Source organism: Eretmochelys imbricata, chromosome 11 (assembly GCF_965152235.1).
Source record: "Eretmochelys imbricata isolate rEreImb1 chromosome 11, rEreImb1.hap1, whole genome shotgun sequence".
Lineage (NCBI taxonomy): Eukaryota > Metazoa > Chordata > Testudines > Cheloniidae > Eretmochelys > Eretmochelys imbricata.
The window spans coordinates 41,757,429-41,771,903 of NC_135582.1; the positions used below are offsets into that span (position 1 = coordinate 41,757,429).

At 43.1% G+C, this 14,475-nt stretch overlaps 1 pseudogene; it reads right to left on the reverse strand.

The window, feature by feature from the left end:
- Positions 1–14,475, reverse strand: part of LOC144272389 (dynein axonemal heavy chain 11-like) — a 188,209-nt pseudogene that overhangs the window by 147,368 nt on the left and 26,366 nt on the right.

Here is a 14,475-nt window from a genome sequence, read left to right on the forward strand (position 1 = left end):
TTCCTCTGGGAGCCATTCTGTCTGTGTTCTTGCTTGATTTAGTATACACTTAATTTTGAGTCTTTTTGTATTTTCTGCCATATATCCTCAGATCACATTTGTTGTGATGTTTCTTCCTGAATCACAGCACTTCACCACAACTACTAATGAAAATTTCCTTTACAGGTTTCCATTACCTTTCTACCATTCCATCATCTTCATCTTCAAGCACCTGGTATCTATTTGCTAGTGCAATTCTAAACTCTTGCTGTGTTGTCATCTGTTATAGCATGGTGATATTATAACATCTGATATTATAACATGAGCATCTTTGTTGTTCAGATCTTTTTTTTTATTTTTATTCTCAATTTAGCTACCATTAGTGTGTGGACCATTCCGACATGTGCTCTGTTCCTGTTTTGTACCACCTTCTACAGTTCTTCTCCATTTGCATGGAATTGAAATGTGGTCAGTTTTGTTCCCTGTTCTGAGGACCTCCAAGTTATTTTATCAGCAAACATTTAATCATTTTCATCTATTTCACCAAGGTCTTGTGTGACAAAGTTCCTCCTCTACCTTGGTGGGTCCTGCGCTTATTGGCAGATTTGCTCGCCTCAGAGATTCACGGCAGCCCTCAGTTTGGCCACTTTAGTGGTTCAAATCTGCTGTTTTACTCAGATAACCTCATCACTGGCCAGCATGGGGAAAAGAAAGGAGACCAATCCCCGCAGTCTCTGCTGACCCAGCATGTGGGTCGGGGAACACCCCAGAGACCTTCCCTCTGGTGGAACCCACAGTCCAGGTCAACTCCTCCTGTGTCTGATCAGGAGTTGGGAGGTTTGGAGGGAACCCAGGCCTGCCCTCTACTCTGGGTTCCAGCCCAGGGCCCTGTGGACTGCAGCTGTCTAGAGCAGTGATCTCCAAACTTTTTTGATCACGCGCCCCTATCAGTAAAAAGTTTTTGAGCATGCACCCCCAATATATGTATATTTATTTATGTATAAATTATATACATGTACTACTGTACTAATATATTATGTATATTATAAAACATACCCAAAAAATTGAAATTAAAAAAGGATGAAAAACAACATTTTAAAAATATTTTATTTTATTTTATTTATTAACGGTACAAAAAACCTTTTTGGTCTCACTAAAAAAATAATAATAATATGTTTAGTGAGAGCAATGTGATTGAATATGCTTCATTATTTTTGAAAATCTTGGTTTAACACTTTGTGATGCAGAGATTCGAAGGTCTGGTTCTAAGTTCAGTTTATTTCGCACCTTGGTTTTAATGGCTGTCATAGCTGAAAAAGATGCCTCACAAAGATTCGTAGATCCAAATGGAAGTAGTACAGCGTTGGCCGCGCTTACTAAATATCGTGATACTCATTTTTCAATCCCATCCACCAATTATGCAAAGGCTTTGTTGAAATTCGGCTTGTAAATTTCCATCTTCCCTGATGTCAATCAGTTGTTCTTGCAAACTAATTGGAAGGTGTCGCATTTTTATATTTTTAACATATGGGTTCAAAACCCACTCAAACTCTTCGTTTGGAAGATTTTTAAACAGGTTAGAAAATTCTGTTTCCAAGTTTTTTAAGTGTGCAGATATGAGAGTTTTTATAGGTGACACACTTACATCGTTTTCAGCAACAAAATCACATAACGATGGCAACGCTTCCAAACATCCGTTTTCAAAATGCTCTCTCCATAGCAGTTACTTTCTCACTCATTGTTAAAAAGTCACCTTTACCTTGAAGGGACAGATTAAATGTCGATTTTTTTGAAAATATCTGCTAGGTAGCATACCACTGCCAGCCACTTGTCATCACAGAAAAGGTCAGCAAATTTGTCTTTTTGTAAAAGAAAAATGCGCAACTCATCTTTAAGTTTGACAACTCTTTTAAGCACTTTGCCACGAGATAACCAGCGAACCTATGTGTGGTACAAAAGATTATCATGGTCACTCCACATCTCATTACAAAGTATTGTAAAGATTCTACTATTTAAAGGTCTTGTTTTTATAAAATTAAAATTAAAATCAAATTGATGATATCCTGTAGCACTTTGTGCACTTCTGGCTCCAACTTCTTTGCTGCAATAGCTTGCCTATGAATGATGAAGTGAATGAATTTTACATGTGGTGCTATCTCTGTAACCTTACCTCAGAATCCTTTCTTTATTCCAGTCGAAGCAGCCGCTCCATCAGTGGTTACACTTACACAGTTTTTCCATAAAACATTGTTTTTATTAAAGAAGTCATTTACTGTTGAGAATATATCTTCTCAGGTATATCTTTCCTTTAGTGGCTCACAAAAAAGTAGTTCTTCGTGTATTTGATTATTGAAACAGAATCTAACAAATACCATAAGCTGAGACATGTTAGAAACAGCTGTACTTTCATCCAACTGTGTAGTAAACCTCCCGCACTGCGTAATTCATTCTAATACTTCTTTCTTCAAATCTTCAGCAATGTTTTCTATGCATCTTCCATCAGTATCTGCTGACAAAGGAATGCATTTTAGTTTGTCGCCATATTGTTTTCCATGTATTATTTCAATCATTTTTACCGCGGCAGGAAGAACAAGTGTTTCCCAATGGTTTGCGGCCTTTTGTCTTTTGCTATTAAGTAAGAAACCTCATAAGAGGCCTCTAAACATTTATCATTAAATTTAATGAAATTTTGTAAAGTACTGGATTGAGTATCGCATGACTTTAAACATTGCTGAAAAAATTGTAGAGGTTTGTCTTCATGTTCTGGATGCTTAGTTTTTAAATGTCTTGCTAATCGTGATGGCTTCATACTATCATTAGCTAATATCTCAAGGCACAATATACACTTAGGGTGAGATTCATCGTTAACGATAGTGGATGTCAATCCATATTTCAAATAGTCTTCTTGATAATTTTGAATTTTTTTGGCCGACTTCTTGTCAGATCTGATTAAATCCTCATTGTTTTTACCTCATAATGTGGCTGATGAAGAGCTCATACTAGGAGTAGGATACCAGGGTCTGTGATAATGTGGTGATATGCTTCGGTGGTCCAGCCTGGTTTGATTGAAAACACGTCCTGGTACCGGTTGATCATCTCAGTTACCTCCTTCTTCTGGTTTGGTGTCAGATCAGGGGATATCCTGATCTGCTCATGTAGGTTATTTCCCTGGATTGGGGCCTCTTGGGCCACCACACATGCCTCTCGCTGGTGCCAAGATTTCAAGAGGTTAATGTGATAAATCTGTTCTTGTTCCGGCGTCCTGGCTGCCATACCTTGTAGGCTATTTCCCCTATGGGTTCAACCACCTCATAGGGCCCCTGCCATTGGGCCAGAAGCTTGCTTTCTGCCGTGGGTACCAACACCATCATCCAATCCCCTGGTTGGAACTGTCGGACTTTTGCCTGGCGATTGTAATGGGTTCACTGGGCCTCCTGTGCCTTTTCCAAATGTTCCCGTACAATAGGGGTGACTCAGGCTATCCGGTCTCACATCTGCAATACATGTTCTATTATATTTCTCCCCTCATTGGGTTTCTTTTCCCAGATCTCTTTGGCGATATCTAGCATGCCACAGGGGTGGCACCTGTATAATAACTCGAAGAGGGAAAACCCAGTTGAGGCCTGAGGTACCTCCTGGATAGCGAACATAAAGTAAGGTAGTAGGGTGTCCCAGTCCTTCCCGTCCCGACTTACCACCTTCCTTATCATAGCCTTGAGGGTTTGGTTAAACCTTTCTACCAGCCCGTCAATTTGCGGATGATAGACTGAAGTTCTCAGGGTATGTATATGGACCAGCGTACAGAGGTCCTTCATTAGCTTTAACATAAATGGAGTTCCTTGGTCTGTTAATATCTCTTTCTGTAGCCCCACTTGGGCAAAGATCCCCACAAGCTCTTTGGCTATCATTTTAGAGGCTGTGTTCCGCAGGGGGATGGCTTCTGGATAGCGAGTAGCATAGTCCAAAACAACAAGTATATATTGGTGGACCCAAGCCGTCTTCTCCAGGGGTCCCACTAGGTCCATGGCTATTCACTCGAAGGGGACCTCTATGATGGGAAGGGCTACTAAAGGTGCCCTCAAGCGGGGACAGGGACTGGGACTGTGCAACTGACACTCTGGGCAGGATGCACAGTACCTCCACACTTCTTCATGTACTCCGGGCCAGAAGAACTGTCGTAGGATCTGTGCCAGGGTCTTCTCTACCCTCAAATGCTCCCCAAAAAGATTACTATGGGCAAGACTTAATACAGCATTCTGGTGTTTTTGAGGTGCTAGGATCTGCTGTACCTTCTGCCCCTGTACTGGTGCAAAGCTTCTTCATTATGAAGTAGGGTCCTGGTCCCTGGGTTTTCTCTTCCACGGGAACTCCATCTATTTCGGTCACCTCTTTCCTAATGTTGTCATACCTTGGGTCTTCAGCCTGGTCCCATCCAAAATTTCCTCTCCCAGGGCTGGTCTGTCCAAGTTCTAGGGGGCCAGTCTCTGTTGCCTCTACTGGTTCAGAGGCGTTAGGGTATGGGTCAGACTCGGGTGCTTCTCTCTCCTGGGTGGCCTCCTGTTCAGCTGCTCAGGTCTGCCTACCTACAAGAGTGACCCTCTGGCTTTGGGTCAGTATTTGGGTTCCTAAGGCCTTAGCTGCCCTTCTTTCCCTTTTCGTCTTTCTACCCTGTCTGGGAGTGGAGAACAAATCTGGGGATATCTCAGAGAAGATTGGGGGTTGACAGTCCACTGTGGATGCCTCACTAATTTCAGGGTTCCCCTCTTTCTCCAATCCCCCTACTGAGAGTAAGTCTCCAAACCCTGGGAAGTCCCTCCCTATGAGCAATGGGTATGGGAGTTTAGGGACTACACCTGCTGCTACCTCAGTAGTGTTCCCTTGGATCTCAATTTTTACTGGGATGCTGGGGTAGTAACTGACTGTCCCATGGACACGTTATCCCCGTACGTTTAGCCTGCAGCAACTGACTATGCTTCACAAGCCTCCCCGAGACAAGCGTGATAGCACTCCCCGAATCAACCAGTGCCGTAGTCTCTACCCCATTTAGTTTCACTGGTCTGGTGTACATATGTGGGGTTAGTGAGACCCCCCACAAGGTGGATTAGGGAGCATGGGTCTGCCCAGTTCCCCAAGTTACACTGCATAGGCTCTTCAGCATTGGGACATTGTGCAGCTATGTGTCGCCAACTCCCCGCGGGCATAACATCTGTATGGAGGCCTAGGCGTCCCCTGGTCTCTTAGTTTGGGCAGTCTAACATCACGATCTTCTTCCCCCTCAGTGCTCCAACTCTTTGTGGCCTCTGGTGGGCTCTCAGCCCCTCTCTTTTTTTCACCTGGGCCCTCCTGGTGGCCCAGTCACCTGAGCTCTAGGGCTTGGTGCTGCTAGTTTAACCCAGAGTGCCTCTTCCTTAACTGGTCGGGTCAGCTCCCTCGCTGCCCTTCGCCTCTCCACCAGAGCGACAACCTCGTCATAAGTGGAGGGTTCGTTCTGGCTTACCCATGCGCAAAGGTCTAGCAGTAGTCCCCTCATGTATCAGTCAATGAACAGAACCTCTAGTATCTCTTCCGGACTCCGGGACTCAGTTCACAACCATTTTCATGCAAGATGGATGAGGTCATACAATTGGTTTTGTCTCCCTGGTACCTCCACACGTGATACCGCTGGGCCCGCACTGCGGTCATTACCCCAGATCTGGCCAGGATCTCTGCTTTCAGCTTCGGGAAGTCTGCTGCAGCCTCTTCAGGCAGATCATAGTAGGCCTTTTGGGCCTCCCCACACAGGAATGGAGTGAGGATGCCAGATCACTGATCTCGAGGCCAGGCCTCCCATAGGGCTGTCCTCTCAAAGACAAGGAGATATGCCTATATGTCGTCCTTCCCCGTCATATTCTGCAGGCAATTGCTGGTCTGTATATTCCATACATGGCCACGGTTCATCTCCGTAAGGGCCTTCACTTGGTTTACCAGTTCATACAACATAGCATGGTCTTGAGCGGCCTGGTCAATCAACAAGGGATTAGTCTCATGCTGCAACCGTACTGCCTCCTGTTGGGCAGCCGTGGCTTGTATCAATGCCCGCACTACATCCTCCGTTGTGGTGAAAAAAAATAAACCCACTTTTTTTTTTTTTTAACACCCTCCTTCTTCCGCCGCGCTGTGCACACCAGATCCCACCATTAACACCAGTTTTGACAAAGTTCCCCCTCTACCTTGGTGGGTCCCGTGCTTATTGGAGGATTTGCTCGCTTCAGAGATTCATGACAGTCCTCAGTTTGGCCACTTACATGGCTCAAATCTGCTGTTTTACTCAGATAACCTCGTCACCGGCCAGCATGGGGAAAAGGAAGGAGAACAATCCCCGCAGTCTCTGCTGACCCAGCATGTGGGTCGGGGAACAGCCCAGACCTTCCCCTCTGGTGGAACCCACAGTCCAGGTCAACTCCTCCTGTGTCTGATCAGGAGTTGGGAGGCTTGGGGGGAACCCGGGCCTGCCCTCTACTTCGGGTTCCAGCCCAGGGCCCTGTGGACTGCAGCTGTCTAGAGTGCCTCCTGGAACAGCTGCACAACAGCTACAATTCCCTGGGCTACTTCCCCATGGCATCCTCCCAACACCTTCTTTATCCTCACCACAGGAACCTTTTCCTGGTGTCTGATAATGCTTGTACTCCTCAGTCGTCCAGCAGTATGCCATCTCCCTCTCAGCTCCTAGGGCCTCTTGCTCCACAGCTCCTCACACGCACGCCACAAACTGAAGTGAGGTCCTTTTTAAACTCAGGTGCCCTGATTAGCTAGCGAACTATAGAGCTGTTTTTCAAGAGCTAGCATGGGTCCCACTATCCCAAGTAGGTTGACCCAGACTGGGAGGTTCAAGCCAGCTCAGTCCAAAATGCAGTATAGACATACTAACGGGTTCCTGAGGAAGAGTAGACTCACTGCTTGTGCACCCCCTTATGGCTGGACACAGTCTAGCACAGGGGATCTCAAACTGGGGTTGAGACCCCTCGGGGGTCAAAAGGTTCTTACATGGGGGGGGTCGTGATCTGTCAGCCTCCACTCCAAACCCGGCTTTGCCTCCAGCATTTATAATGGCATTAAATATATTTAAAAGTGTTCTTAATTGATATGGAGGGGTCACACTCAGAGGCTTGCTATTTGAAAGGGGTCACCAATCCAAAATTTGAGAATCACTGGTCTAGCAGGCTGTCTTTGTCTAGCACCCTTCACTAATGGCCCCTCTTCTAGTGACTTGGCCCTCTGGCCAGGTCATGTTTTAATTCCATGCCTTCTGAGGTTAAAAAAAAATACAACTCAAAGTCAAAAAAGTCTTACTACAAAAGAGGTTTTCTGCCACCTTTGGAGCTATCCCTTGGCCCAAAGTTTAGGCTCAGTCTTTAGCCTAAGTAGTCCTTACATCAGGCTTGAACCTTTCCTTGTGCCTGGATGGGGAACACTGCCCCACTCTCTGCTCCAGGTTCTGGCCCAGGGACCCTTTATTGAGCAGCTAGGGCAGCTCCTTCAAACACGTTGCTATTTCCCTGGGCTACTTTCTACCCCTGAGCCCCTTGTGCTGCTTCCTTGAATCTTGTGCTTAACACAGCCTCTCTTCTGGTTTCTCCTTATGTCCTCCCAGCTCCTCCTTTCTCTCCAGGAATGTCGACCCCTCAGGACTGCCTCTCTGTGCCTTTTCAGGGCCCAACACAGGGAATAATTCCTACCCTGTAGCCTTCTTCAGTCTGCCTTCCTCAGACCCTTCCCAGAGAAAGGGAACTGCCTACCTCCTCTTTCCTGGGTTTCTCTATTTTGGGACCTTCTGTAGCTTTCACTGCCTTCTTTTATTAAGTTGATCCAGCTCCTGCTCAATGGGGTCTAACCACAAATTGAGCTTGATGCACCCTCCAGATGCAGCGAAGTGGGCTAATTGAGCTCTCAGACTCCTTTGTTCACCTGTGTGGGGTAAACAGCTAGGGTTGCCAATTTTGGTTGGTAGTATTCCTGGAGATTTTCACCACATGACAATCTTGAATTCAAGATTAATCTTTAATTCCTGGGGTCTCCAGGCCAATCCTGGAGGGATGATAACCCTATAGACAACCCATCACAGTCCCCCAAAGTCCCACACGCCATCAGTTGTGGGCTGTGTCCTCGGAGAAGAGAATGGGGCTGGGGAGAGGAAACTGCAGTTGAGACAATGTCTGACAGCCATCCCAGTATGTGTCCCATAGATTTACTTCTCCCTGCCCGTTTTGCAGGCAAGGTGAATCAATGGAGGTGGAGGAGTCGGGAGAGAGCAGTCCCTGTAATCTTCCAAACACATAGACTGTGATTGTGCCTGGTCCTTGCACAAAAGGGTGCTTAGGAAGGCTCCCTGCACTCTTTCCCTCCCACTCCCCTCTTGCACATCGATATAAGGGCCAGGGACAACCTAGCTCATGAAACTGGAAAAAAACTAGTAAATGCTAAGAAATTATATTTCAAAGTTTAAACTGTGTTGCCTATGCACCACATACTATTTGTTCCGTGTGTTAGTGTTACCTTTCTGATGCCAGGCCATATTATTTAGAGCTCTGAGGTTGTCAGCTATCAAACTAAGGAGGGTCAGGACAATTAAGTGCTTAGATGGAAGACACTCAGAAAAACCTAGGATCTGCAGAAAGGGATGTTGAGGATTACGTTTTTCCCTCCAAGATGCGAAACCAATACTCCAGCACAATGCTATAGTACAATGAAAAGGTGCCATTTTTCACATGGGAAATTAGTTCTATTTGTGTTCAGTGTCCAAATTCTAGCTTGAACAACTATATATTGCCTACCACATATTTCCCACTCCTCTAAAATCAAATGGAGAAATTATCTTTAATCATGCAGAATGGCTGCTGCTTTCCATCCCAGAGATGGCTGCATTTCAGTACTAATTGAGCAAAAGCTCAATAGGATCCTTCTACACAAAAATGGCACATGAATATAAAGTATTAATATGATTTTAGAAAGTTAGATTCAGGCTGGCTGTGGTGTCATTCACAACTCATTAAATATACTGTACACTTGTAAATGCTGTTTCTTAATAGCCATACATCTCTATGTGCACTGTATTTCTAGTGATTACAGAGCTACTTGGGTGATTAATGTCACTTGAACTTCAACTTTCTGCCTTTCAAGACACCCAGAATCATACAACTACTGTCCAGATATATGCAGTTTCTCTTATTACTTAATTACAGTAGATCATACCTAGAGAGGGACATCTGGTTCCATTTCAATGTCTGGAATTTTTTTCAGCCCAGAGAGTAAATTTCTTTGTATCAGGGTCAATGAAGTAATCAAAAATTGTCCCTTGGGAAGGAAATTTTATTGTTCTCATTTCTTTGATCCACCACCTGCTAAACTCCATGTGGTGATCAATTAGCTGGGGAAAAAAACAAAAACCAAGGAAGACAAAAAATATCAAGAGACATGGCTAGTCCTTATATATTTCTACTCTACAACAGCAATAGAGAGAGGTATCTGAAAAGGTTCATGGGCTCATCTCCACATCCAGTGCTTTCCCAATACTTCCCCAAAACTCATCTGAACAACTATCCTCTGAAAATTGGCTAACAGCACTCATGAGATCAGACTTTTTTTTAAATTTTGAAGTCTCCTGTGCATCCTGCTTTCAGCTATAGTATAATTCTGCAAGAATATAGCTTTTTCCATAATATTTTCTCATTTATCATTTCAAACAAAAACCCCAAAGCACAAAATTACATGAGAATTACAGCAAACGAACAAAGGGAGACTGGATGGCTTAGCAAGTTGGTGCCTGCATGTGAACCCTTCCATTCCTTGGTTTCTGGTTCAAATTTAGCTCCACTCACTATTGTGTCCCATGTTACAAAAGAGTTCCTTAAATCAAAGAATTAAGACTTGATACCAAGTTATATAAACCATGAAAATTTATATCACTTATTAAACTCTCAAAATCTGGCCTCAGCATGCTCTATCTAGACTCATTGAACAAAATGGGTGTAATATCTCCTTTGGGTATTTGAAAGTCCTGCTGAGGAATCTGAAGTAAATATCCCTAAAATGGTAGTTAGCCGTAACAAAAAAGATGTTAACACCTGCCAGTTATTGGTTGGTCTATGGCATGAGAAATGAGTTGGTCTGTTCAGGCCAGTTCCCAGTGGTCAGGTCTAGCACCACAAAACATATGATCACAGCTGGCACTCAGCAAAGAAGACACTGAGCTGTGAGGAGAATTGAAGAGTCTAGGTAGGATGGTGTGCCCACGGGAAAGGACATGCAGAGGGGAGAAAGGAAGCTATTATCAGATTAAAGTTACTTTTCAATGTATAACGTAGGTTTAATATTTATTGTAATGCTGGCTAAATGAAACTTAAACATAGCAAACAGACACCATTTATTTCATTGTTAAGATGTACACAAGAGATTCAGTCTCCAGCACTTATTTTTAAATAATATGTCCCTTGTAACCGAGTTGAAACCATGTCTTTTGTAGCTTGCAGTCCTGAGTAATGAAATGTGCATATGACATGAAGAACTTGTAAGAATTTCAAAAATGAAGCAATTACAGAAATATTTTAAAAAGAAAAGGAGTACTTGTGGCACCTTAGAGACTAACCAATTTATTTGAGCATGAGCTTTCGTGAGCTACAGCTCACTTCATCGGATGCATACCGTGGAAACTGCAGCAGACTTTATATATACACAGAGAATATGAAACAATACCTCCTCCCACCCCACTGTCCTGCTGGTAATAGCTTATCTAAAGTGATCATCAGGTTAGGCCATTTCCAGCACAAATCCAGGTTTTCTCACCCTCCACCCCCCCACACAAATTCACTCTCCTGCTGGTGATAGCCCATCCAAAGTGACAACTCTTTACACAATGTGCATGATAATCAAGTTGGGCCATTTCCTGCACAAATCCAGGTTCTCTCACTCCCTCACCCCCCTCCAAAAACCCACCCCCATACACACACAAACTCACTCTCCTGCTGGTAATAGCTCATCCAAACTGACCACTCTCCAAGTTTAAATCCAAGTTAAACCAGAACATCTGGGGGGGGGGTAGGAAAAAAAAAGGGGAAATAGGCTACCTTGCATAATGATGGATGGGCTATCACCAGCAGGAGAGTGAATTTGTGTGGGGGGGTGGAGGGTGAGAAAACCTGGATTTGTGCTGGAAATGGCCCAACTTGATGATCACTTTAGATAAGCTATTACCAGCAGGACAGTGGGGTGGGAGGAGGTATTGTTTCATATTCTCTGTGTGTATATAAAGTCTGCTGCAGTTTCCACGGTATGCATCCGATGAAGTGAGCTGTAGCTCACGAAAGCTCATGCTCAAATAAATTGGTTAGTCTCTAAGGTGCCACAAGTACTCCTTTTCTTTTTGCGAATACAGACTAACACGGCTGTTACTCTGAAACCAGAAATATTTTATCCTTCTTTGGGTTCAGTCACTCACCTGATCCTGGAAGAGAACTCCACTGAAAGGCTGGATGCTTGCAAATGCAAAATGTATTTCATAGAGTTCATGAGGAGAGTCTGGGGAGTATTCTCTGGTGTCAGAAGACAATCCAGTAAAAAGCACAAAGGCTACAATAAAGAGAGCAGGTCAGAGGCTTTGTTGAAGTCCACAGATTTTTTGAAATTATTATTAATTTAAAATTAATAATAATAATAATTTCCAGTTCTCTCACACCTTTTATTGAGACATCAAAGAAATCTTTACAAACATTAAATCTCACAACATCACCATGAAGTAATTATAACTACTTTATAGATAGATAAATAGAAGCACCTCAGAGGCAAAGCGTTGGGAATATAACTCAGGAATCCTGACACGCAGTCCTTGCACTAACCAGCAGACCACTCTTCCCCCAATAGCTGCTTCAAAAATATAATACGGAAATGCTAATGATTAGGGCCTATGCCACAGCTCATTGAAGTCAACAGAGGACTTCCATTGGCTTTGGATCAGGACCTATATGAATAAACTTGTAGTATTTTATTACAAAATTAAAAATAAAATTAGGATTAATAGTTTCTGTTCAAAGAAAAATATGAACACTTAACATTAAATGGGTGTAAGGGATGCAACTCTACTGTACATGTCTGGGGTACCTGAATCAAAAACCTGGATCCAAATACAACATAACTTTGTGGTGTTCAAAAGCTCAGACCAGATTTGAATTTTGCAGCTAGAGCCCATCGCTAGTATATTATTCATAAATATTTGTTTTTACTTCTCTCCATTCTTTTTCACAACTAAGCCATTTGATCCAGAGAGTATTTTTTAAAAAAAATCATCTCACTGACTCGCTCTGAAACTCATTACAGAGTGTAACACCTGCGCTTTCATATAAAAATGTCCATGAAATCATTTTTTAAAAAATTTATAGGGGTTTTGGTCTAATTATCCACATGTCCCAGAAGCCCTCTCTATAGCAATTCCTGTTGTTTGCCATGATCATTACTGATCGGGGTAGAACTGACCAACTGCAGGCTTCCTTGCTTCTGAACTGTGCCAGCAAGCCACTTATGACTCCAGCAGATTCTTTTAGTTCAATGAGAATTTAATAATCTGGTTTTTTTCTTTGAGAATTTCCCTTCCCAAAAAAGGGTCATTGCTCAACATGAGGAACAAATTGCTGCCCTCACAAGAGATGGCAGAAAGTGAACTGTGCTTCTCAGAAGCAGAGAATCATCTGACAAACTGCAGCATCAGATCACAAAAATCACAGGTTTCTTTTCCTTCCCATTAAAATGCGGTACCCTCGCATACTGTAATGAGTTCTCCTGGATTCTAGAGCAGAACAATGGACTTTCATTTGAAAAAGGAATGCTGTCATTTGTTATAAACGTTCTGAGTCTCCCAAGCATTTTTCCAGGATTTGTACAGATAGATATTTGACACAGAGGACATCATTTCTTTAAGTGGTGTGATCTTAGAGCCAAATCCTGCCCGGTGATGTGGGGATGTGTTAGGCAAGGAAAAGGGCATTCAGCAGTAAATGCCAGCTCAGAGCACCACAGCTCTAAGGAGACATGGTCTGTCAGCTAGGGTGCAATGGCTGCTGTCAGCAGTATGGAGAGGGCACACTGCTTCTTTCCAAAAGAACAACATTCACAGGTCCTCCTGTAGTATCCTGCCCTGCGCTGACAGGATAGCTCCAGAAACATGGCCAGGGCCACTCTCCTTCTCTGCTCCCATCCGGTAAGGGCAGGGTTGGACCCTAAATATAGATTTAGGGCTGTTTTCTAACTACTCTCACGTGATACAAAAAGGAAATGTTCATATTATGTTCTGCAAATGGGATCATGTTAAGAAACAAGCAAATTAGCAAAATACTCTGGAGAACCTGGACAGGCTGATACAATAATATTTTATGTCGGGGATGTCCATTATTCTGTAATAGTACTGAACAAATTATATTAAAATTTCTAATTAAGAAACTGATGGCTGAAGAGAAACAATGATATTTCACAGAAAAAACAACTGAACATAAATGACACTAACATGCACCCCTTGTTATGAAGCAACACTAGGTGACAATCTGGTATATTTCTTGCTCATTTCTATCTCTATTAAATCTTCTGGGATAGATATTGACTCTTTAAAATGTGACTTACATGGAAAACAAGGAAACTCTCTTCCCAGAGAATTCACTACCTAAGCATGGCACGTGATGACAGTTGAACATTAGAGAATATGGGATGAAAAGACACAGAAATCATAGAAATGTGGGGCTGGAAGAGACCTTGAGAAGTCATCAAGTCGAGCTCACAGAGCTGAGGACCGTCCCTGACAGGTGTTTGTCCATCTCATTCTCAAAAGCTTCCAGGGATGGGGATTCCACATGAGCTACAGTAATATGATTGCATGGCTGCTTGTGTTAATCACACTTTGTATAAGCTTTACTTGGTTTATTCTAGTTAAATAATGCGGTAAGGACAGCCTGTGCTGAAAAAGCAGCTCACAGTTAAGTGGTGGTGGTGAAGTGATGGAGAAGGGTAAGTCAGCTTTGGTGTTGTAAAATAAGGAATGAACTCTACCATCACACTGATAGAAAGACTTTTCTCTTCAACTACCTACTTCTGCTCTATGCTTTTTGGCTAAATCCAGCAAACTGAGCCATGTGATGCTGTTTATAATGTGGATTGATGTTTGGTAATTGGGTTGAAAACGCCAAAGTATTTCATTTAGGATTGATCTCATTAATCCCAAATCCAAAAATAGGGGTTGGGCAACATTTTCATCTTATTTCTTAAGAAATAACAGTCTTCTTTGGGCTCAGGACGAGCGACACTTCTTCACTATTACTGAGAGGAAATGGCAGTAAAAGGTAGAGCTTTAAATTAGAGACACTTATATTGAATGTGTATGTTATAGGAATATGTACTTATACAAACTCAGCACAGGTATTGAGGGAGTCATAATTCAGTTTTGGTGCTTAAGTGACATTGGCTTTTTGGGAGATATTCATGTCC